This window comes from Pyxicephalus adspersus, chromosome 1 (genome assembly GCF_032062135.1).
Source record: "Pyxicephalus adspersus chromosome 1, UCB_Pads_2.0, whole genome shotgun sequence".
NCBI lineage: Eukaryota > Metazoa > Chordata > Amphibia > Anura > Pyxicephalidae > Pyxicephalus > Pyxicephalus adspersus.
Window position 1 is genome coordinate 158,821,392 of NC_092858.1, and position 26,248 is coordinate 158,847,639.

Below are 26,248 nucleotides of genomic sequence, written 5' to 3' on the forward strand. Positions count from 1 at the left end.
AGCAAATTTTTAGAAACAAAATTTTCCTAAGGTTACCATTTTTACTCAATCTATACATCTAATACTAATGACTCAAGTTAGAGTTCATGATATAAAAAGCTTTATGGATACATAAACCTGGTCACTAGCAAAACTGTGTGAATTGCTGTTGATTCAGCTTTGATAGTAATGGGTGAAGAAGTTGTGTTGATGCAGGTCCACCATGTACATATAATGTGGTCTTCTACTGGAGTCATTGGCTTGTTAGGGGTCCAAGGCATAGCCATCTAGTGTACTGGGCTGGGAAAATTAAAGAACAATGTTGTTACAGTCTGCTATATATTCAGTTATATATCCCTATAAATTATTAAAAAAATGTACACATGTGCCAAGCCCAACGTTGCAGGTTAACAGTTCAATACAAAGGTGTTCATATCTACATTTTACACAATAAGTAATAAAACGTACATGGAACATTTATTTCATATTTCCTTCCCTTACAGATCCTGAGCTTCAGATGTTATTATTCAAAGGAAAGACTCCCATTGATTTAGGTAAGTTCACTTTATGGAATAATAAAGGTCTCTATAATGTATGTTTATTCCGAATGTAACATCGCTCTCCCTTGACGCCGTGTATTGTTTCTAAATCACGTAATCCGTGTCCTTAGTTCAACTCGAGGAAAATAAAAGGTCGGCAGGCGCAGATATGTATGAAGGCCATGTAGGCCCGCCTTGAGGGAGACAGAATTTTAATGGTTGATCTTAGACTCCTTTCATTGTTTATATTCTTATGTTTCTTCTTTATATAGACATTACATAGAGAAATGTCTTCATACAGAAGATGGTATCAGGCAGGGGGCATGCAAAATATGCATTTTGCAGAGAAATGGTCATCTGTGTATCAAGAAACACTACACTCTAGCATAAGTATGGCTTAAAAACAAATAAAACCACTTATCTTAAATTATATTAGTTGTTTCTGACTCATCAGCAATCGTCTTTGCTAGCTTTGGAATTTATGGCTTTTAGGAAACAGAGCCTACAGGTGGTACTGAGCCAAAATAACCAACCATGTTAAAATGCAGTGGGCCAGAAAGCCCACAAGCACACATGATTACTTCCTTTATAACCTTGATGCCCAGACCAAATTTACCAAATTTAGCAAGTCAGTATTTCCTACCTGAATAGTTTTTACATTTTTTAAGAATATACAATGCTTTAACTTGGTATACTGAGAGAAAGAGAGAGGGAGGGAGAGAGAGAGAAAGAGAGAGAGAGAGAGAGAAAGAGAGAGAGAGAGAGAGAGAGAGAGAGAGAAAGAGAAACACATCTGCAATTAGGAGGTTCATGTGGCAATAGCTGGCATGTGAGCTCCCTAATTGGCTGTCATTTTGATCACATGATTGTAAACCAAACAGTACAGTACGCAATAGTTAGCCTAGGATTGGCAGATGTCAGTGTCAGGACTCATACATAGGAGCAATCACAGTTTCACATTCCCAGTTCATAGCTACAACATAAACAATTGCTCTTGGGAATGGCATCGGAAAAGAATGGTATTCTACAAATTTTGGTTACCTAGTGGTTACATAGTTGCCCTCTTAGAACAGAAGGTACTTTTATGTCATCTAATCAAACATAGAACTAAAAAGCAAGGGTTTTTAAATAAAAAATCAATGGTTCTAGCCATGGTCATTCATCCATGTCATAATCACTCCCTGGCCCGCCTGACTCCCCCAGCAACATTAGTGACAATACAGGCTTTGAATGAAATTGGTACATTTGCAAAATTTGTTTTGTGGGGAATTGTTTCACAAAATACATTTCTTAGATTTACCAATCCCCACCTGGCACACTCAGGACATCATAAATAGAGGTTTTGAATCTATTTTATTAGGTTTATTACATGTTGTATGTTTTAGTGAGTCACACGTCATCTTTATCAAAGCTTACAAAGGTGACCTGAATAAACCTACCTAATATAATTTTGGATTGCACTTCAGACTCTGGAATACAATTTTCGACCAGGGTTTCTCCGGGGGTTGCCAGAGGTTCCTTGAACTGTGGTTGGTTAACTGCCCATTGATAATGCCTGCCTAGTTCCGGGGTCAATGCCACCTCAAAAAATTCAGCTGCAAGACATCACTGGAACTTTCAGCTAACTGTATTGGTGATATTCTGATCACCATTGAAAATGGTGCCATTATTGGTATTATTTAGCAGGGGTTCTCTGAGACCTAAAAATTATTAAAATTGTTCCTTTGGGATAAAATGAATGGGTAAGGTAGCTCTAGATAATTCAATTCAGTATTGCAAATCAAAACAAATTATTTTAATAAATATGTTAAAACTGATATTAAGAAGAATACATATCAATTGTACATGTACATCAAATGTACGTGCACTACATTGTGAAGGTATTTTTCGTGGCCCTTCTATTCCTAGGTGCCACCACTGCCTTTTCTCACATTATTTTAACAATTTTTAGTATTTATATTCAGTACTATACTCAGAAAATACTCTCCACTATTTTCTCTTTAAAATCTCCTCTTTGCTATACACCATCTAAATTGGTCATAGAAATTGACAATCAAAGTGGACAAACGGGTAAGCAAAACTAGCAGATACATATTCAAATTCACAAAAAGTTTTTTTCTGGCTATTAGGGACATTTAGTGACAAAAGTCATCACAATCCTTACAGATTTGTTTTAGGTAGAAACATTTCTATTTTATTCCCAATATCAATAAAACACATTATAAAAGAAATTATGTAAAAATCCCTATTTGTGATAACACAGACCTCCTCAACACATGTAAACATATTCTAACACCAGAACCTCACATTCCCATGACCTAATGTAGGTTTACAGGTTTCTTTCACAACAAGTCTGCTTCATCAGGAGTATGGGAGGTAAATATTCTAAATGGAATTTAGAACTGTGATGAATTTTGCCACTAAAAGTCCCTAAAAGACAGAAAACACATTTTTCTTATTTGAATATGTAAAAACCATCGGGATGTAGCTTTTTTCGGCTTTTTTTTTTTTTTCACTGACACTTCTTTGGCTACAAAACTGGTAAATGAACAAAATGGATAAATTAGAAAAAATGTGGCCTCAGAATAACGAGGAGCTTGTTATAAGTGTGTTTGTCACTTTTATAGTAGAGAACAAGTTTCACACTTTTTTACATTTTAAGAACATTTAAAAAAAATATATCCAACATGATATATGCCCCAATGAATAAATTGCACATTAAAAAGGAGAAAATAATGACTGGTTGAATAGAAATACACATCTTAGTTATTTACCATTGGCCTAGGCCTCCTTTTTTGTACTCACAGCAGTAATGGTAGGCCTGTTAATCCCATTCATAATATTGTTCATTATTGGGTCTTCTGTTATTACAGTATGTGTTTTATTATGGATTTTAATTATATTGCTTTTAATTGATTTGATGGGTTTGGGAAATGATGTGATTAATAAATTGTGTTTCATAAATGTAATGAATTTTGGGTATTGAGTAGTGCAGCTCCTTTTTGTAAAGGGATTTTGCTGTGCTAACGTTATGATACCACTGAAATGTAATTAGCACATATTGTTGTACATTTTAGATTTGCTAATTGTATATTTTGTAAATGAAGAGCATATGAGGAAGAATGAATATCTGCCATTGGCTTTATGACCAATAGATGGCTACCTAACAGCAAGTTATTAAGGCTTGCATGGAGGTGGTGTGAGCCCTGAGAAGGGCCAAGGCGTGAAGTCTAAGCCGTAACCAGGTTTTCTCAAGAGCCTCTGATGCTGAGGATGTTGTGCCGCTGATTACTGTCAGGTTGCGGTCCTTAGGCACACCAAGGTTGGCAAAGCACTGTACCAAATCACAAAGCAGAAGGATAGTGAAGGAAAGCCAGGGTTGAGACAGGCAGCAAGCAAGAGAGGTCAGATCACATGCAAGGGGTCAATAGCCAGGGATCAAGGAGACAGACAGCAATGACACAAAGGCCACTGTGAGCACAGGGGACACTGGAAACAACAGGAGGTACAGGTGATGCAGGGATATCCACGGGCAGACAGGAACACAGGAACAGCACAGGGAAGTTGGCTGGGAACCACCAAACTGGACAACGAAGGGTTAAAACAGGAGCTGGACACAGGAAACACTGGATTAAGCAGCAGGTGTACAGGAACTAGCTCACAGAACTAGGGGGCACGCGCACCAGTAAAGGCTTGTTGCACGAACACAAAGTGCAGTCTGTGAGCCAGCTAAATAGCCAGGGCTGATCAAGAGGCTATTTTTTGATTTGCCAGCGGATTGGTCGGAATTGATAAAGCTTAGAAACAGAGGCACGCCCAGTTTTAGAACTGCAAGCATCCGCAGGAGAGAGACGCCTGCGTTTTAGTGAGGAGGAGGTAGGTGTGACAATGTCCATATCAGGATTTAAATTAAAACATTATGAAAAGTTTATTTTTTCTGTAATCTCAAAAAGAAAGACACAAAAATGCATGTATTATATTTACTTTACATGTGGAGTATTTGAAGGGGGAAAAAATACAATGCTGCAATCTACAAGGCAGATATATATATATATATATATATATATCAGTTTTTTTACTTAGCAGGTAGCCCAAGGAAAAGAAAGAATGGCCAGGAGCCTGTGAGAGGTGGGTACTAGGCGTATGGCCAACATGACTGGGTGGAAAGACATGGGATGGGCAAGTGGAGGTTAAAAGGCGGAGGTAGGGGAGATCAGAGAGAGGGCAAGGCAGAGATAGGTATAAAAAGTAAATAACAGATGGAGAACAAGTTTTTTTAGGTAAGTAGGGTGAAGGAGTGAGGTCAGAAATCTGGACAGCAGGGAAGAAGATTCTCTCCCTGGTATGGACGTTGAGGTGGCGTGGGTTTGAGGTCCTTTAGGGCAGTGTGTGGAAAAGGCGATGAAGAAAGTGGTATGGAGAGCCGTCTACGGCGATGGGGTTGCACGTGGGAGCCTGGCATATCAATGGGAAGTGCACATGCCTGGTTTGATGGTGGTGAAGTTAATGTCTTTGAGGACCTGCAAATGGACTGGTGGTTTTTCTGTCTTTTAGTAAATGTTGTAATGTTGCAATGTTGCAAAGTTATTGTGATACTATGGGCCTTTTTTTTTTAACTCTTCAATACTGGAGAGGATAAAATTTCATCAGTGAAACCGGGTGATCCAGCGTAACTGGAATTGATCTGGGCCAGGACTCCATTCTAGATTATTTTGGATCACCCAGCTTCACCAATGAAAGTGTTTGAAGGAGCTTTGATAAGTAAAGGGGGGGGGGGGGGGGGGGGGGGTAGATATGCTGGCGAAGGACTTGACCTGCAGCAGTCAAATTGTGCAGTAGAACAAATTTCATAGAATACTCATTGCCTCGATGTAAAGCTGTTTTGTGGGATTCAGTGCTTTAAGTCACACATGAAACATGCAGATAACTCTGTGACAAGTCTAGTGGCAATAAGCTGAACACCTCAGCTACATAATGATTTGGGACAGTGATAGGTTGTAATGAAAGAGGATCAGATTACTGACCAAGCAAGCAGTGTGTTTTAGAACCAAGACAGAAAAGGCAGTTTCCCTCAGTGATAGGTCCTCTTTAATAAACAGGAGATTCTAAAGGGGTGTTTGTTCTACCTCTTAAAGAGTTCCCTGCAGGGCCCATTCTGTCTTGATTTGGTGTTTTTCTCATTGAGGAGCCATCACATGCATACAAATGACTTTCCTGGGTTGTGTTCAGTAATTTGGGGTCCAGATGGTGTCATACTGGAATCATTGGGTCTATACTCCATCACCCCGGGGAAACTACCAACAAGAAAATGCCGTATACTGCCCCCAAACCTGAGGGCATTGAGTACTTCTCTCTGTTGAAGTGTCTCCTTGTGAAGGGCTGAACATGAAGTTCATAAGTTAACTTATCAAAGTTAACATATTTATTGCAAAGTTATTGGAATACCAAGTTCTTCAAGACTTTTCAGTAAACAGTTTATATTGTTCAGGGATCTCAAATGTGAAATTCCTTTACTCCTATCAGACCATCAAGAGAACACATCTAAACATAATGCAGCTGATTTTCAGGTTTGCTGAATCATCCAGGTTCTCCAATGATAGTCCATCTTCCCCAGTCTTGGATAGCTTTTTTAATCAAGCCCAAAGTCTAAAGCCAATTTTAAAGGGGAAGACAATTGATATTGCCATACTGGTATGAGGAAAACCCTCAAAAACACAGGAGAACATACACCTGGGAACCTAGTGCTGCAAGACTAGCCATGGAGCCACCATACTGCCTATTATCTATTGATGTGCAGATGATTGGATAATTCATTTTTTATATACATTCTCAACTCCTTTAGTAAATTAGTCCTAATATTTGTTCTAGCCTTTCCTGATATTCATTTTTATTGTTCATCTCTAAACTTGTTTTATCTGATCATTATTTTGTAAGTCTTCAGAACTAAGCACAGTACATTAAATGTGGTCTGCCTAAATATATATATCAATTAATATTACCCTTCAGAGCATCTGGGAATATGCATGTGTTTAATATTCTTGATATAATCTTGGCTGAATTTTTTCATTTAACATTATTATATTGAAAACATGGGACTGTATCATCAGACAACAATGCATTGCAAACTCCTCAAACAAAAGTGGGTCAGAATAGAAAGTGTGTAAATATTTGCCTACAGCATGTGCAGCGCAGCTGTGGGTTTAATTTAATCTGAGTATTTACTTTCCACAAATTAAATATGAGAACACAGTTGCATTTGAAGTATGAAGTGAACCCAGTCCTGCTTTTTCTTCTTGCATAGTTTGCTCTAAACTATGGACAGATATAATATTTAGTAAAGATTTTTCTGTTACAAATTTCATAGTAGAGTCCAAGCTCTTCTGGGCAGGGTCCTTCATTCCTCCTGTGTCATTGTTTGTCTTTCATTTGCAACCTCGATTTAATGTACAAAGCTGCGTAGTAGATTGATACTATAAATACAGTTTGTTAATAATATTATGAATATTAGTAGTTCTGGATATATAAAGCATTGGATGCTAAGCAAGGCACAATCCTACATATGTAGTGATCACATTGTTCATCTCATGGTCATGCTGCTCTTCTAGATTGAAACACCAGGGGGCAGGTAAAATCTTTATTGTAGCTTTTGATCCTATTGAAATCTAAAGGGTGGTGCATAAGTAGCAGCACTGAGGCCTTAGGTTCAGCCTACAAAGAAAAAAATTGTGAGCAGGCAGATTTTTTTTTATTGAATGGACAAGTGACATCCCTTCAATAAAACAAACCTACCAGCCTGTTTGAAAACTTTTTTTTATTAAAAAGAAGCACTGAGCTGCGCATGTACAGCTAAGTTTACAATCCTAACATAGCTGGTTTTCCAGGATAAATGATCTTCAATGCGTATGTGTGGGAATAACATCATTCTCGCCTGGGTAATCATGATGATTGAAGAATGTGGAAGATGTGATGCCAGCACCCTAAAGAGAGCGAGGAACTGTGAGTTTAGTAGGAAAAAGCAATTGCAAACAGGCAGTTAAGTCTCTTCTTTCGATCTTCAAATAGATACAGTAGGTCCCACTCCATCCCAGCTTCTTCTTTCTGCTGAGGACGGAACAGTAGACACGGCCATTTTCTTCCTACTTTTTTCAGGTTCTGTTCACATTACTCAATCACACACCGCACAGGTGCGAGATCAGACGACATGTGTTCCTGAAAATTTTAAAAAAAATGAAGATCTCACTGCGCATGCATGAGATGAGCACTTTTTTAAATGCCCCTTATTATGCATGCCCAATCTCAGACATGTGCAGAAGGAGCAGCCCACAGCCTTCTGGGATAAGTATCGCAGAAGGATGCGTGTTTCCCCTGCGGCAGTAAAGATGGGAAGTGAGGGGTCCGTCCCAAAAAATAAAAAAAACACATTTTTAATTTTTAAAAGGGATAGCCACCCTTTTATATATTGTAAATGTGGTAATAGGGGTTTCTGTATCAGTGTAAACTCTTGGTTGCTGGGAGTAATAGTGTAGATCAGGGTGCCCAACAGGTGGATCGCGATCTACCAGTAGATCGCAAAGACAACATGAGTAAATCGTGGAACCCTGCCTTTCAAAATAAACTCAACCGTGCACAGGAGTTATTAAGTTCATGTTTTTATTGTTGGTCAATCATTTTGACTTAGTTATTTTAAAAGTACCTTGCAAGCCAAAAATGTGTGGGCACCTCTGGTGTAGATATATTGCATATGTATATACCTATATACATAAATATATATATATATATATATATATATATATATATATATATATGTATCTCAATAGCAATAGCAATAGCAAAAAAGCAAAAATTTAAAAAAAGCGAAGGGCCACATGACTGGGTTAGTAGGGAAGGCAGGAATAGGAAAGGTTAATTTGTTTAGGAATAAAGGGATTGGTCAAGAGGGGATGGGGTGATGGTGGTCTGAGGGGTGCGGTCAAAGGGCAGTTTAAAAGAGGGGGATAGTCTGAGAGGAAAGGTAAGTTGTCAGGAGAAGAGTATGGAAAAATCATGGCAGCAGAGGGCAGTTTGTTGGTTGGTTCATGAGAGTTAAAAAATTCATACAAATGGGGGAATCGCAACCCATCACAATATGGAGTTCTTGGCAAGTAGAGCCCCACACGACACTGGGTTGTTGTGGGGCGCAAGGAGGGAGCGAAGGATGCCAGATAACTGTTCCGGAGCAGGCGTAATAGCGGTTGGGAGCCTGCCTTGATGGTAGTATCTTGGGAAGAGGTAGTGGAGGGGTACTCTCTTGAACCTTTAAATAAAAATTTATAACTTGTGTTTGAAAATGTTTGAAAATTTTTGAAATGTTTATTGACGTTTATTGGATGTATGTTAAATCTGGAGTTTAAGGGTATAGCAATAAAATGGGCTGCTATGGCTGAATTTTATACCATCAAAATGGTGTGGCAAGTTTTATTAAAAGGGTTTTGATGGTGGGAGTGGTAAAAGGTCAATTTGGAAGTATGAGTGGGCTTCATCCGCTCTACCTTAGTCATGAGAGAGCAGGGGTTTTTTTGTGCAGAAAATTCAATTTATTTGTACTTAAAGCAAAGGCTATGGTTTTCATAAAAGATAAGATACATCAAAAAGTTTAAATTTGGTGTCATTCACATTAAAATCATGGGAAGCAAGGCCCTAAGGCTAGATAAGGAAATTCTCTAAAAGATCAAAGAAAAGGCGTCCCTCTCATCCCAATGCGTTGCCAATGACTAGCTTCTTCAGGGGAAGTGTGGAGACCGTTTATATAACTCCGTTATGGTTCTTCATCTGGCTAGCTGCATGCTCTGCACTGCACAATATTAACTATCTCCCTGCCAATCCTCAGCACCATAACAGACATCACTTGGAATACCTATAGGCCCCAAATGAATAATTTTCCTCTCAATGAAGAACCATAACAAAAACTTTTTGATGTACCTTATCTTTGTATGACTATAACCATACCTTTTGCTTTAAGTACAATATAATAGAATTTGCCGCACAAAAAAAAACTCTCTCTTTCTTGCTTTTGATACTCAATTTTGTTAAGAGGGGGGCGGCAGCCTTTATCCTACATGGGGGGCGGGACGAGCAATTTTCTCTGTCTTGCAATTAGCAAGTGTACCCAATATGGCCTTTGTGCCTATCATGTGGCCCATCACCGTCAGGTATATTAATGGGCACCAAGCAAGTACCTTAGTACACAATAATATATCCCTGTGGTGCTTTATACTGTTCCCCTTGCTGCATGTAATTTTCAGGCCACACCATCCCATTGACTTACAAGGTGGAGCAATATATTCCATGCTTTATCATTTTGCTCTGTAGAGATCTAGCTTCATACTAAGTATGAAAAGTTTCATGAACAATGCGTAGGTTTTTAATAAAACCAAGCCCGGAACAGATTGTCTTCTAAGTAGAAGCTGTACTCAACCCTAATAGCACATTATTACAGATACTGCAGGTAAGAAGATCCTCAGTCTCCAGAGACTATCATCTAAGAAGACTGCAATAAACAGGCTTGGAATTGTTTTTGTCTAGCTGTGCAGTTCATATTGCTTCACTCCTAACCAATGTGAGATGTGATACCTGCTCTGCCTGATCATCTCTTGGGGGGTGTTTTGTATCAAATGCACTGAGAAAATGCTGATTTTGTATTACTTTAAGGAACACCCTACACACACTTCTGCTGTGTGACCTCAGGTCACAAGTAATGCCTGCAAGCTAATTGATTAAGAAAGGCTTGTCTAGCTGGGGCCTCTCTGAGAGTCCTCCCTTTACATTCCAAAGTTTTGTGAAGGAGGTTAGCATAGCCTAGCAAGAAAGAGGAAGTTTCATAGAGTTGAGATTCTGCTCTCACTTTCAGCTCTTTCCTCCTCTGCTTTCTTCAGCTTCCTAACACAAATCTTCTACTCCTCAATTCTCCATCTTTTTTGTGACTTTACTGGAAAAAAAAGGAATACAAACCCTCTATTATTTGTTTTTTTTTCTTTATCCCAGCCTTGAAAAATGATCATGTTGTACAGAGTTGGAGCTCCTGCAAAAAGTGCACATCTGCCTAATTCCGAAAGTAGGACTGGGATTGAATGACAGGGAAATTAGCCAGCTCTCCAAGCCGGGGCCTCTAGCAAGCGAGAAAAGCTGCACAATGCAAAGGACGACTGCAAACAAAATGTGAAATGGAACAGGAGGGAGAAATGCTCAAGTGAACTTCAGGAGACGTCTACAATCACATGGTGAGTTCAGTTTGTTGGCAGAGATTGCATTCTTGCTGTGGATACAGTAACGGATACACCATCCCTTCTATTCCATGGACAATTTAGAATTTTTGTGTTTTTAAGTGTTTATATTAAATAAGGATTATCGTATAGTCAGGATTCATTTGATTATGCCTTTAGTCTTTACAAAGAGACTTCAGTACTAAGTCTGGGAAAATGAATTTATTCTTAATGGGATCTGATGTTACCAACTCTTTATCAGTTCCTTCTCTGTTGCTTTATCTGAAAAATTTAGCTTGCGGTCAGTATAAAAAGGGCTTTGTGTGAGAATTCTTGGCAAAGTTAGAGGTCAGGGCCTGGACGATCCATCTGCTTGCCAGTGAGATCCCAGAAGCACCATTTTTTTAGAAACTTAAATAACCTTCTAAAACAATCTTTTAACATTTCACTGTAGGCTGTCTGATAACAATAAGAACTCTATTTGTACATTATGACTTTTTATGTACCAGAGGTTCATCCTGCTGATGTATGCTCATTTCTTTGTTCTGTCTGAAGATAAGATACATATTTAATACATTGTTTTGGCTGCCTGTACCTTCACCAGCATCACATTATCAATAGGAAGCACAATACATCCTTTTTTTCTTAAAAAAATAAATAAAAAACTGCTACCCTAATGTTAAAAGTTTAAAAAAGCTGTGAAGAGCTGCCACAGCTACAACAAAAAAAACCTGAATAGTTTGTCGTGCAATAAAAATATAAACTAAAAATTGTAACGGAATTCAAACAGTCCTGTTTGTTATTAGACAAAGAAATGTAAAAAATATTTTTAACAGCAAAAAAGATAATTTTGGTCTAAATATATTAAATAAGGATCTATATAACAGTACAAGTCTTGTAAAGTTCACACCTATATAGACTGAGTATATATATATATATATGTGTGTGTGTATGTATATCAATTTCTGTTTAGAGGATTATAACATATATGTAATATATATATATATATATATAAAAAGAAATATAAAATATATGTATTTTGGATACATAGATATTTCTACGAAGTAATCCAATAATCTGAAAAACGCTTAAAGATTTTTATTAAATGTGAAAGAGTGACACTTTTATAAATATTTTTTTTTTTAATTAAATTGTGGTTGGCTTTTCTATGCAAAACAATGCTTGTGTTTTTTATATATGAAAAACAATCATTATTGTGCCGTTTAGTATTTTTTATCAGTGTCCTTTTATCCCTATTTTGTCTATATATTTTGCTAAAATTAATTGCAAAAAGATTTTTTTCTAATATTTTTTTCTCCACCTTTCATTGTATAAATAATCTCAGCTAAAACAAAGGTAGTATAAAAGCATGGTGGTGAAAAAAAAATATTTTTATGCTTATTTGAATGATATTTTATTTTATCGTAATTTTGAAGCATTTAAAAAAATATATATTTTTACTATCATAAAAATGAAAACACCATATTACAAGGTTTCATATAGAGGTTATGTTTAGTTAAGAGAGTCCAACAATCCAAGTAAATGCAAACCTTTATGCTTCACCCTTTTTATTGTGTAAGTAAAGCACTGCTTAGTGTGACATAAGAGGCTTTACAGATGATTAAAACAGCCTTGCGGTTAGCTTAAAGTTTCACTTTCAGCACAATATCTCAGAACTAAAATCTGGGCTGGATTCACAAAGTGTGAGATCAAATCTATTCTTCTATTCTATTCCTATATCTTTAATCAGTATTTAATAATTGGCGTTTTTCCTTACTGTAATAACTAAAAGTAATTTTAATAAAAGAAATGATTTATATCTTCAACCATAGGTGCATCATGGTCAACAATTATATACAATCATGTTTTATCCGCTTGCTTGGTAGGTAGCAATCACATCAGCTGAAGCACACCATCACAGACGTTGCAAGTGTTAAACTCCTTTTTTTAGACTCTATTTGTAGACTAAAAATATTATTTTTTCATGTATGTTCAATATTATATTTTCCTTAAATATTGCTTTTTTAAACGCTACTAATCTTCAAAGAGAGGCTCAAGTCACAAAGCACAATGTTAAAGATCATGTGACTGAAAAAAAAATTAAAAAATCTTATTGGACCTCAGCAAATTTAAAGAAAAAAAAAGAATCCTTATCATTTTATACTAGCGTTGTAAATTGAGTTTACATATTTTATGCTCTTCAATATTATTTTGAAAATTAGAATAATACTGTATTGTATTTGTAAAAAAAATGAAGCTTTTCTCTAAGGGGGGGGGGGGGGTGAGCAGTAAAAAGGTGCAATGTTATTGGCAGTGTCCAAAGTATTCATTCATTTTCAGTATCCTGATCAGCTTTTTTAAATCTTACATTTCTGTATTTGTATAATTTGTTATTTTTTCCTCACCACATTACTACATATTGTTTAAAGATGATAGATCCCTATTTAATGTACAGTAAAAAGCTGGCACTATATCAATACTTTATGATAGTAATAATAATAATATACATATATAGATTTGAAGAAAGTATAAAGAAATGTTTCAATTATTAGTACTAATGACCTCTGGTGGGTAACAGACATTTTCTAGCTGGATGATAAGCTGTACAGTTTTTTTTCTGTTCAACAGGTCATTAGTTTATCAGGAATATGTGCTAGTAATCATTCACATATTTATAGAATATAATGGTAGAAACCAATGTCTGATGAATGCAAACTGACCTAAATTGTAGGTTCCTCCATAGCATGCAATGTTTTTTTTTATTTCTCCCTGTAAGTTAGAAGTCAAACAGTAGACAGAATTTAAAGCAGTTCACAAATTAATAACACAATGCTTACTCCACATCTATCAATGTCTACAAATTCACAATGGGTGAAGCCATTTGAAATAGCTATCCACAATGTTCTCCCATAGAGGAGAATCCAGAGCTCCTGACTCCATAGAGGGGCAAAGAACAATAGATTACCTTTGATGATTATCTAGCAATGGCAGTCCACTATGCTACAGTGTAGCTGCACCAGGCGCTTTTATTGGGTGTTAAATTAAAACCGCTTTAACACGTGTGAGTGGAAATTAAAGAACCCCTCTGCATTTCTTTACTTTGGTATGTTATGCCCTGGGGTAAAATAGTAGAGTGGAATGATATCTGAAATGTTGCCAACATTATGGTCTTGCGTCACTTATGGAAGAATCGCCTTAATTTTAGTATACTGAATACTAACTGTAAGCAGATGAATCTAACAGATACAAACCTACCCAAATAATGTGTAGTATTGTAGGCTAAGATATACTTTCCAAAACCAAACTTGCAAATTTTTTTATTCCCCCTAAAAGGGTAAACCCTATCACCATGCGTTATCAGCTTGAGCAATGTTAGTACATCTTATTGCTGTCTTATGCAGGAATGTATGTCATTTCATATATGTGTAATCCTAAAAAAATAGTATATGTATAGTATTGTTTCCATAACATCTGCTTCGGGTTAGCAACTCCGTTGTGTTTACGCAGTGAGCACATTTCTAGTATAAAACATAGAGAAGGGTTTCATGTAGCCTGCTTATTGTTGTGCACATAATCTACTCCACTGCAGATGTTTCAAGTCTCCTTTACATAGCTCTTTGCTTTCTAGGAAACCAGAAAGGCCTGTGATACCGTCTGACTCACGCCGGCAGTTTGTCAAGCTGTCAGGCATTCACAGGCTGGGTTTTATGTCTTTAAAGTTACAGTACAAGTCTCGCTGTAGCCATATTTGTTCAACGCCACAAGGCAAAAAGTTGATTTTTTTTTTAAATTTGCAAATAGTTATTAACTTTACCAGATCCCCTGGGGCGCTGCTAATTTTTACATTTTCTTCCCACAAGTCCCACAAGCTTCAACATTCGTTTTCCAAATATGTAATTTTACGTCTTCTCAAATGCACAGTGCAGGCACAGTTTCAGTCTCTTACATGCATAATAAAGGCTGAGAGTGCTTAGTTGTAGTAGTAGTGCACTTTTTGCAGTTTCCACCTAACTACCTGACAGGGGCAAGTAGAAGGACTGCACCTTGTACCTTTATATTTGTAGTATTTGTTTATCTGCTTGTAGTATACTCTGAGCTGGTGTGTTACTACTAGAAATGAAAAGTAGGGGGCGCTAAGCTGCTGAGTTACTATTGAAATTAAACTAGAGGGCGTGATCTGCTGAATTACTACGGGGAGGAGCTGAGCTCCTGAGTAAGTACTCATAGGCGACACAGGAAATGCTGAGTAGCCAAAATACTACTGGGAGGGCAAGTAAGGGGCACAGAATTGCTGTGTTACTGGGGGGGGGGGGGCGAGTCGAGAGAACGCTGAGCTGCTTATTTACTACATGCATAGGAAATAGGGAGGGCAGAGGTAATTAGTTACTACTGGGAACTGAAGTAGGGGGCACTGAGGTATGTGGTTACTACTGGGAGGGGAAATAAGGAGCAGTGATGTACCTGGTTTCTACCGGGAGTGGAAGTAGGGTGCACTGAGCTGCTTAGGTACTACTGGGGGGGAAGTAGGGGCGCTGAGCTGCTTGGGTACTACTGGGAAGGAAAGTAGGGGGCACTGATGTCCTAAGTTACTACTGGGAGGAGAAAGAGGGGGCACTGAGGTACGTGGTTACTACTAAGAGGGAAGTAGGGTGCACTGAGCTGCTTAGGTACTACTGGGAGAGAAGTAGGGGGCGCTGATGCACATACAGAAATTGATATGATCCCTGTAAATGTGTTCAAATGCCTAACTATCTTATAGAATGCTTTATCATTACTTAGTATGGTTTGATATTTGCATGAGGCCCCTTTTGGACTTGTGGTTGAAAATCACACATTTAGCTGTTCCCAGATGCCCCTATTCAACTATTATATGGTTTTTAGTGTCAACCACAGTGTTTGATGAATGCTGTGTCATGCAGTTGAGTGTGGTTACAGTGTAATTCTTTGTACAGAGGCTGAAAAGCAACCACATGTCCAGAAGCATCATATCACTTCCAGGAACTGTGCCACAACCCCACCACAACGCAAACGCTTGCACAAAGTGGTTCCTAATGACTCCCATACAGCTGAATGGGTGCAGTTGGGAGCACAGTTGAGCATGCGGTACAACACTGCGGCTTACCACAAGTCTGAAAGGTGTCCTAATGTAACAGCAAATAAAAGAGAAGGACCAAGGGATTCTAACTTAGTTATAAAGTGAAACAACATTAGGACAACACTCGAGTCTCTCTAATAAATACATAAATTCATGACTACATAAATATATGCAAAAATGATCTTTGCAGGGTCATAGCAGCACGAATATAGAAATTAATAACTTGTTTTTATAAAAGTCAAGCAACATTTATAATCTCATGTTAAAAGGTTTGCTGAGTCCATTAGGCTCCTACCAAACTTTAAAGCCAACAAACTACCTCATGCTGGAGAAAAAGGAGGGTAGGAGAGATAATGGTCAACATCTGCTGAACATCAAACTTAATCCCAACTACACAGGACACAGTGTAAAAATACTGGAAAGCAGGCACGGGGCTCGTAGAGGCCAAGATAAACATTCTCAGCTGTGCAGCATAGGTAGAAGAAAGAAGGGAAATGATAGTTTTTCATGGAAAATTTTCTTTCAAAGCAATCACTCTGAAGTCAGTTGAAGTTTGTATTTTTTAACCATTGAACCAGATAAAGAGCTCTATTTGTAAATTATCTTGTATCCTTGTCCTGAAAAAAACTTTCTTCTCTTAGATTTTAGAAACTTTTGTATAGAAACATTCTAACCAAGCTAAAACTTATTTTCCAAATAAACTTCTCCAACATAGATTTAGATATAACAATGAGATTAATTGAACTTTTTACAAAACCTGGGCAATTTAATTGGTCATATAATAAAAAATGTAAAAAGTGGAGGTAACTTTCAGTGAAAACCTAGTTTTAGAATGATTTGTAGATCAAGATATAGGCAGCTTAAAACTATATTTGACAAATGCCCACATATGAGCCTTTCTTATGGTCCCTTTTAGAAATGATGTTCAGGTTCACTGAAACTATTGGTTTGTAGTGAAACAACCATGATTTGTAAAGTTCTCAAATCTGGTAAATATTTTTTGTCTGTTTTTGTGTAGGTTCACCACCATAGCCTAGTAATAGGAAAAGATTGGAAGAAATGGATAACGGAGCCCACGTTAGTTATTGAATGTGGTTAGGCTCCTCTTATTGTAAGCTTTGTTTTTAGCCACCCCCTTAATATTAATTAGGCAAATATGAAGTTATAAAAAGAAGACCAAGGGTTTTGAGTGGCTTTTTTTAAATGAAAATTGTAACATAGTATTGCAACATAAAATATTCACAAGGTATACAACATCATGGGGTTAGGGTGGTCAAACTAGACAGAAGAGATACTAATTCATTGTAGAATAATGAAAGTTTGAATACATCAATAAAATTAATGTCTGGTAGCCCGACGTGTTTCGTATGCTCATATGCATGCGCACACAGACCAAAAGGACGCTCTGATCCTCGGTGATTCTAGGTGAGATCACATCGTGCACAGCCGTCAGCTCTCTTCTAACTCTGCACAGCACACAAACAGATTTTACCCCCAAAGGAAATAGGATTACACCTACAAAGGAAAGAATCCCTTTATTCCAATAACTTTACATCTGAGGATTCAACTTCTACTACTTGTCTTGGAGAAAATAAATGAATAAGTGCTATCCTTACCTGGGTGGAACATTGGGACGAACCTTATATATCCACACAATTAATATAAAGACTACCTCCGCTTACCCATGAGTAACAAATTTGAGGCTATCTACATTCTATCATCTCTTCCTACCCACAGCGCATTATCAATAACCAATTACCATACATCTATACCCCCTGAAGAAGCCATTAGACGAAACAAGTAGAGCTACCAGACTTTAATTTATTGATGTGATCAAACTTTCATTATTTTATAATGAATTAGCATCTTTTCTGTCTAGTTTGACTACCCTAACTATAAGAATTGTATTATAGTATTGCAACATGAGGTAAATGTATTACCTCATGTTGCAATACTATAATACAATTCTTATAAAAAAGCCACTCAAAGAAGACTGCTAGTCTTCTTTTCATGTTAATGTGAGCCTACGTTAGTCACATTTTCAATGTTTTTTGGTCCCATAAGTTGTCTTTTATTTATTTCCATTTTTAGGAATCTGTGCAGACAAACAGCTGCTATATAAAACATCTGCATCATCATATCTGTTCTTTTTGATTTTGCCTGTACTGTAGTTCTAGTTTAGGATTTTCTACTACCCTCTGCACATTGCTATACTCCTCCTATGCATGTCCAGAAAACTTTTGCATAAAAACCGTGATTCTTGTTAGAGGGACCTCCACAACCTGGGCATAGGGTTGACTTTAGCAAAGTCCATTCTTCAGATCGCCTGGCACAAGCAAATGTAACCAGCAATAGTACGGAGGCTAGCCAGGAGAAAATGCAAACGTTAGAAGGGACCTCCTATTTATCAAAAAATGGAACAGAAAGAAAAGAAATGGAGAAAAAAAGAACATAATGTAAACAAAAATAAAACACTCAGTCATTGAACTAAGTAAATAAAACCTTTATTATCCCAAGCAAAGGCACTATGTCTTACACAAAAAGTGCAAGGCAGCAAGTTGGACATCAGGGCTCTCAGTGTTGTTACCTAGTATAGTCCTTAACATGGACTATACCTAGTATAGTCCATGTTAAGTTGTTTACCCTTACCAAAAAAAATGATTTATGGGACTAAGTTGGGGAGTAGGCATTCATACAGAAGCTTCCCTGTCCTTTTCAAAAACTATATTAAAATTTCGAACCAAAGCCCATTAATTTAAACTCACCTAAGCAGAAACACCTTTTTTTTACAGCACCTTGAATATGTGTCTGTGATCCCTGTTAATAAACATTAGAAATTGTCATACATTTTGTTAATCTGTGTGTTTAATATGTTTCCTTTAAACAATACATTCCCGCTGAGAGATTTATATAGCAGCCTTTGACAGGCGAGACATTATTAGAAAGCATTTCCAGGAAGTTCACAGAAATGCCAAGGCTTGTGTCTACAAGAAGTACAGAATGCAATTTTAATAGCGAGAAATTCAGTTAACAGCTCTGAGTCCTTTGTTTGAAAAATCTGTCCAGAAGAAACATTAGGTAAGGTATGAGAAATTCTTATTTTGGGGGTCTGCACCTTGTATTTTCTGATTGACCACAGTGGGTTAACGATCAGGTTTCTTATCACTTATTGCATTTTTTTAAACAAATGTAAGGGGTAAGAAGTGTAAAACTAACCACACAAGTGACAATTTACTAGTCTATATCAAACATTTTGAAGCCACCAAGAATTGATTGTAGTATAGCAAGTACTTGAGCAAGCAATTGAGCAGTCAACTGGCCACATAACCATTGCAAGGCCACTCAAAATGCATTTTCAATTTTTCCTTTTCTTTTTTCTAATTTGAATTCTTTGAAATTGTCGATACTTTAAAAATAATATTACACTGGCTCTAACATTGGCCAGAATAGGGGTGATTTAGAAAAGGGAGATATTTTCTGGGCCCAACAAATGTATGGTCAGATTTTGGGAGTTTGAAAAAAAGGGATAATATTCAGAAACAATTTTGGATATCTTAAGTCCAATTCTATTGACCACTCCGGAGATACCATTATCAGTGGTATTATGTTAGATATTTTCCAGGACGATCAAGTAGCAGTACAAGAAATGTTGTGATTCAAATAAATGCCAATAATTTGGGTCAGCATGAGCAATATAAACCCTAACTCTGCATTTTCAGGGGAATAAAAACTAAGCTCCATTTATGCATTGGTGTCAATGGCTTACTTACCTGACCACAGATGTGACACTCTGTCAACATTATGCTTTGATTGTTGGGGGTAGATCATTCCTCCTGATAGCCAGTACCAGCATAACTATGATACTGAGTACTGGACCTCTAACAAAGTTCTAACACCTAAAACCCTGGACATTCCGTCAAGCCCCAAGAAGACCTCCCTGAAATATTGGGCGACTCTTTGTGATCTTTTCGGTTACTGTAGAGATCCACCAATGTAAAAATGACCCCTTGTGTACACATCAAAAACTCTTTGCAACTATTAACTTAATAATAACTTTTTACAGCTGTGACATAATATTCAGTGCTTCACAAAGTCTATACATATGTTGCTAACTGTCCCTTAGGGGGGCTCACAATCTAATATCCCTATCATAATCATAAGACATTAACACAATCCAAGGCCAATTGTTGGGGAAATCCAATTCTTTTAGCAAGTAGGCTAGTTGGCAGATATGCCCAGTCTGCAAAAATACACAGAAATGCAACAGTGGCAATGTACAATGAGCATTACTCATGGCAACATTGTAGTGGAGTCAGCATATTGAAATATGATTGGGTGCTATGGTTAATTGCTCTTAGGACATCACCATTGTTCTTTACATGGCATTAGAGGATAAGCCCATTTGTGTTAAAGCTCAGTCCCTGTAATGTGTGTCATAGTTCAACCTGTCATATTCTTGTTATTTCAGTGCCTGTGGAGCTATTGCTTTATGTAAATATTGCAGAGTAAGCAGGTGCTGTAAATAGCAGCGGTAGGTGTGATAACAAAATTGCCGTGCTCAGCACTAGCTCCCAGGAATAGGAGAAGTGTGTCAGAAGCAAAAAGAAAAGCCATAGGGCACAAAAGAGCATTAAATATTTATCATTGTGTATTTTGCAGACAGTGTGCTGTTTATATAGTGCATCTGTCCTGTAAGAGTCCTTTGCTGTCCATTCTCTGTGAAGGGTGAAGCATTGCTGTACACGTTATAGCAATGGGTGGGAGAGGGGGCTGGTTTATATAATAAGATGTGCCTCCCTATGTATTATGTTTTTTTCATTGCAGATTTCATATACACAATACAAGATATCATTACTGAAGAGTACATATAGCAGATAATGCCGACAGTCCATTTATATGATACCAGCTAGATGTTTGGTTTTCACTGTGCTTGATGGGTTGAACGACTCTTCCATATATATGTTAGGTATAGCAAGCAGGGATTCTGCTCTGCATACCTCTGATGATCAGATACTCCCAGTGTCCATTACTCTCATGTTCTTATTTTCCCTCTGGATCAATGGTATAGAGGCAATTGCAATGGATTTACTTGATCCTTGTGATTACCTACAGGTATTCAATGTCCCATCTACTTGTTTGATAATTGATCTAAATTAAAATCCATGTTATCATTATATCTAACTGAAGAATTGAATAATAAATAAACAGTGTGAGGATTGACCAGTTGAAAAAAAGCTTTGTCTTATAAATTTTTCAATCAATATCCTGCCCAAAATTAAAATTGTTTTCGTTAATTTTTGATAATTTAAACACTTCTGTATAAAAATATTGCATTTTGAGAGATTTTGCTCAAAACTTGGACAACTTATCTATTAGAAATCAACTACTGCTCTTGTTGGTACAAACGGTTTATTGAATTGGGTGAAGCGGTTAGAGTGCTGCCACTGACTGGGGAGAAAGAGGGATACGTTAAAAGAAGGGGCTTGCAATTTTCAGTTTGCTGTAGGAGTTGTTTCAGTTCCAGACTGGAATGTACACATCTGTTCACAGTCTACCCCACACAACACTGCACTGTCACCAGCCTGACCTTTATCTGCTGCCCAGAACCTCCTCCTCTTCAGCATCGGCTGCCAGAACAATAAGTGGGCTATGGCCGTGATGTCATAATGTGGAGGGTGGAGACAAACCTGCACCAAATCAAAGGGCCCACTCTGTTCTAATTAACTTTATTGTTCACAGTTTCCTGGAATCCTGAGATTCAGAGAGCTGCAGCCGCCGTTAGAACTTGCCCGAACGTCTGGACCAATTGTAATCAAGTTCGGTGGGAAGCAAAGAATAGATTAAACAAAACCAAGATGGTTTATGCAATCAGTTATATATAAAATCAAGATAAAAATTGATTTTTGAAGAAATTGATTTATTATTCTTTTATCTAAGGACATTTTTTATTCTATTTATTTTATTCTTAGATCCTGTTGGGGAGATTTTCTGTAAGGTCCAGTAGCCATGACAGCAGAACAACAAAGGGTTGGGGAAGTTTGCTTCAGGACAAAAAAGGTGCAGAAAGTATTTAAAACATTTTCATTGCTTCTAACTTTTTTCTTGCTCTTATAATATGTGTAGGTAATTATCATTATTACATAATCATAGTTTATACCAGAGAAAATAGTCAGAAACTTGGAAGATTTTCATGTTCTCCCTAGATATTTGCTGATCAATGCAACCACATTTCCGACACAGTTAAACTCTACCCATAAACCTCACCATTACAGTTGCCCTGCCCCTATTGTCCTGGCATGGGCAATGTGCAGCTTCAGCAAAGGAAACAATAAACCTTTCATGCACCAGTGAAGTGGATGTTTTCTAGCACCAAGTCAGTAGAGATCACCTAATCTGCCTGGTACCAGCTCCTAACTGTACAACCCCAATACACAAAGCTAATTCTTCTGGCTGAAGTCTAACCCTAGCCAGTGGACTGTAGGATGAACTTTCAAGCTTGATTTCTTGGGAAGTCATTGCTGTACTCTTCAGAGAAATCTCATTCCTATTCCCAAACTTCCCATTGATGTGAGTAGAGGCAGCATCATGCACATGAAGGTACCAACCTTAAACCCTTTGCACAAGACTTTGCAGCTCTGTGTAGTGAAGAACTAGGAGGAACAATGTGTATGCATGTAAAATATATACCGAGTGTACTGGAGGAGGTCCAGAAAAGATTTAGAACACTTTAATTGCACTTTAAATACTAGTATAAAGGGAAAAGTACCCATGAAAGAACCAGTGGGTTTAGCAGATCATTTTTTTTATATATACCGTGGACCTTGCAGTAAAATATTAGGTGTTAATATTAGATCGGGGTCCCATCCTCCCATAACAATTCTCTTATAACAAGGCAAAATTGTAAAGAAAAATATATAACAAATGCTTAGCTAACCCTCGTCTTTCACATTACAAGATTTGACATCTCATCTCTTCTGGTAGGATTCCTGGCGGACAGTAGTACTATACTGTTTGTATTATACTATAGAACTATATATAATATATACAGACGCCTCCTAGATATGAACGGGGCTTCCCCGCTCGCTGTGTGCACAACGGGGGGGGGGGGGGGGGGGATGGCGGTTTGCATGACTTGCAGAAGAAATCTTTTGCTAAACAGCCGAGGTTGTGAGTGATCTTAAGGGCTGAGCTCCTTCTGCAGCCCCTTTTAATTCTTTAATGACCAAGTCAAACTGCAGTTGTTTCTTTTTGCATATCAAAGCAAAGTTTGCCCCAGAAGTAACAGTATACAGTAACTGACACGACGCTGCCTAATAATATGTTGAGACAAACATCTGACCTAATTGCATTCATTAAAATATTACACCTGTTCCGACCTACAGTACATACAAATTCAACTTAAGAACAAATCTACAGTCCCTATCTCGTATGTAGCCCGGGGACTACCTGTATATATATAATACCATTCCAGAGATCCTTCCAGAACATCACCCTTACTTTACCCTTACCTAGGCACTGTTAGGGTTAGATATGTATATTCCAACTTCTGTAATATACAGTATGTTCTACTTTCTTTATGGACACATCTTTGCTATTTCAATATCGGGCAATTTTTTGCTAATCTTAGAAGCATTAATGGCTGCATAGTAAAAGTGTCATTATTTTATAGATCTTATAATAATGTTCAAAAATGTTGCAATTTATTGCATTATTATTTCTTATAAGTGTACTACAGCAAGTCAAAGTTCTTTTTAACAGGCATATTTCCATTATGTCTAAAGAAAGTCCTTATAAAGCCGCCTATGTATTAAGTGAAATTTTACTAGTAATTTTACCAAGTGGCTACCATCCAGAAGAAAAACCACCATATACAAATAGAGTTCCCACGTAAATGAAACCTTCCATTTCCTTTATTAAATAATATGCAAAACAGCGTTTCTTGTGTGTCATTAACTGAATTATATGGAAAGTGAGGCTGCGGAGAGATTATGGGATAAAGCTGAATTTTCTGCTGTTACACAATACAGTATTACTTTGCTACGTATGGGTTTTGTTATAGACATTGATTTTCTTACAATTATGAAAGTGAACAAAGTCTTAGCCTGGGGGCATATAAAAGACTGTTCCTGTTTTATGTAACATCTTGCTGTTTTTTCCTGATTTAATGGACCTTGGTGGATCCAAGCCTTAATTTGCGATATGTCGACCTGGTGACAGGCTGAGATATACCAGGCTGACAGGAGATGTGGGATTATGGGTCTTTAAAATTCTGACAGTGGTGTGTAAAGATTTCCAGTTTGTTGAGCATAAACATTTTACTTGGCTTTGGCCTTTTTAGGGGACACTAAATAATGTGTTTTCTGGAGGTACTCATTCCAAGCTGTCATTTTCAAAATTTTTACTGATTGCAGTTTTTGACCTTTTTTACATATTGAGTGCATTTATTCCACTTTTTGCCTATATTCTTTATATGTTTACAGATCTCCTAATGATGTTTATATTTTAACACAATATCTTTGCTAAATAGCTACAACACAGGTCTGTGTATATGAATGATTAAAATCTTAAGAAAAATTAAGGGCAGATATAAATGAAAGAATTTATTGCAACTTGGATATCATTTTGTTTTTGATGCAAGCAATATAAATATCTAAACTTGACTTTTATTGACTTTAGATTCAATATTATCTGTGAGTCCATCCTCAAGGTTGGTCACTGGTCATTGGGTTAGTCCTGTCACTTACAAACCACCATTCAATGGAAAAGCTGACCACTATTTATCTTGGCAGTGGTCAACGTTCCCATTGGTCACTGGTCATTGGGTCAGTCCTGTCCCTTACAAACCTTCATTCAGTAGAAAAGCTGACTACTATTTATCTTGGCAGTGGGTTATAGCCACCATTTACATGTTCTGAATGTCCACTATGAATATTATTATTTTTATTAGCCAGTATTTATATAGCACCAATATATTACACAGCACTTTCCAAAGTCCATTGTCATATCACTAGCTGTCCGTATATTCAAATATCCAACAAAGGTTTGCCTTGCTTAGGACTGCCATTAGAAATTTCTGGGCCCTACACTAGGTTAACTTTCTGGGCCCCCTTCTTGCCTGTATCGAAAAAGTTCCACTATTGCAAAGGTTAGGCTATTTGTTCAGGCCCGGTACAGAAGTACCCTTTGTCCCCCGTTGAAGGTGGCACTGACCTTGCTAACCAAGCACTTGGCAAGGCAAACTTGGGTTCAGATTCAGATGTTTAGAATCCATATTGTTGATTGGAACCAGTACAACTTTTTAGGATGTGCTGAAAGTATACACAAAAGGCTCACTTGTGATTTAGGGTTTGTTCCATTGTCTTCATAGAAGTGATCCTAATTGAACAGACTTCCTGGTAAGTATGGAAAAATGATAAGTTTTCCTGATTGTTAGAATTACCCCAATATAACTGTCCTAAGAGCAGCAGCTGTCCTTGCGGAGTGACCAGGGTACGGTAACAAGTGTGTCTTCATTTCTTAGCTTAAAACTCAGTTCACAAATGAGCTGTATCGAAATACATTAAAGTCACTGGGCTTCCCCATTACTTCGTCCAGGCCTGACCCCTGACTGTTTTAGTTTATGTGTGAAATCTGATGAACTTTTTCTGGCTCTATAAAATGGTCTACAAAACTAAACAGGTGGTAGAACTGTATTTCAAAACACATGGTCTACTGTTGCTACGTATTTTCCATGCTCCATATAATTTATTGTTGTCTGCCTTTCCTCTTGAGTTTGGTTGTGTTTTCATAAGAATATTCATTTATGGACATTCAGAATATATGAGGAAAGCTCCCTGGTGTATGTTGTGCTAGTTTGTTTGATACAGACAGCATTAGGTATACATTTTTTGTTTTGTTGGGTTGCAATCCCCTTCTACGTACAGGGCACTCAATAAATCATTTATACATTTTAACTGCAGACAAATGCAAAAGGCATAAACTAATGCAGCTCTGTATTTGTGAATGCAGTTTTTAATGATTTTTTTTTTTCAAAGAAGGACTAACCATGTGATTACTTTCCTATGATTGTTCAATTGCAGGGCACAGCCATCTTGATTGACTGTGCCATTATGACATAACTACTGCACAGGCACGTTAGTGTTCATTAGCAAATTTTCAAATTGGGACCCCTTACCCCTGAGGAAGCCCGGTACGGGCGAAAGACATCCGCTGGGACACCTTACCACCATCGCTAACCTAGTATGATACTAAACGATATTGCTATTTTTTTTTGCAACACTAGTGGTTATATTTTAGCCTAGGATTCATATATAGAGACACAGCTCTTAATCTTTTAAAATATGTTGTTGGAACAATAACATTTTGTGTTTTTAAATTTAACTCTGGTTGCCCTTCAA

The 26,248-nt window shown here is 37.3% G+C and overlaps 1 long non-coding RNA gene across 2 annotated transcripts in view; it reads left to right on the top strand.

The window, feature by feature from the left end:
• Positions 1-26,248, top strand: part of LOC140344892 (uncharacterized) — a 266,326-nt gene that overhangs the window by 47,857 nt on the left and 192,221 nt on the right. The window contains exons 2-3 of one of the 2 annotated variants that reach the window (XR_011923700.1): positions 483-533; positions 10,539-10,774. This is a non-coding gene — a long non-coding RNA (uncharacterized lncRNA). Of the gene's footprint in view, positions 1-482; positions 534-10,084; positions 10,775-26,248 lie in introns of those variants that run through there. The other variant, XR_011923695.1, reaches the window with a different exon arrangement.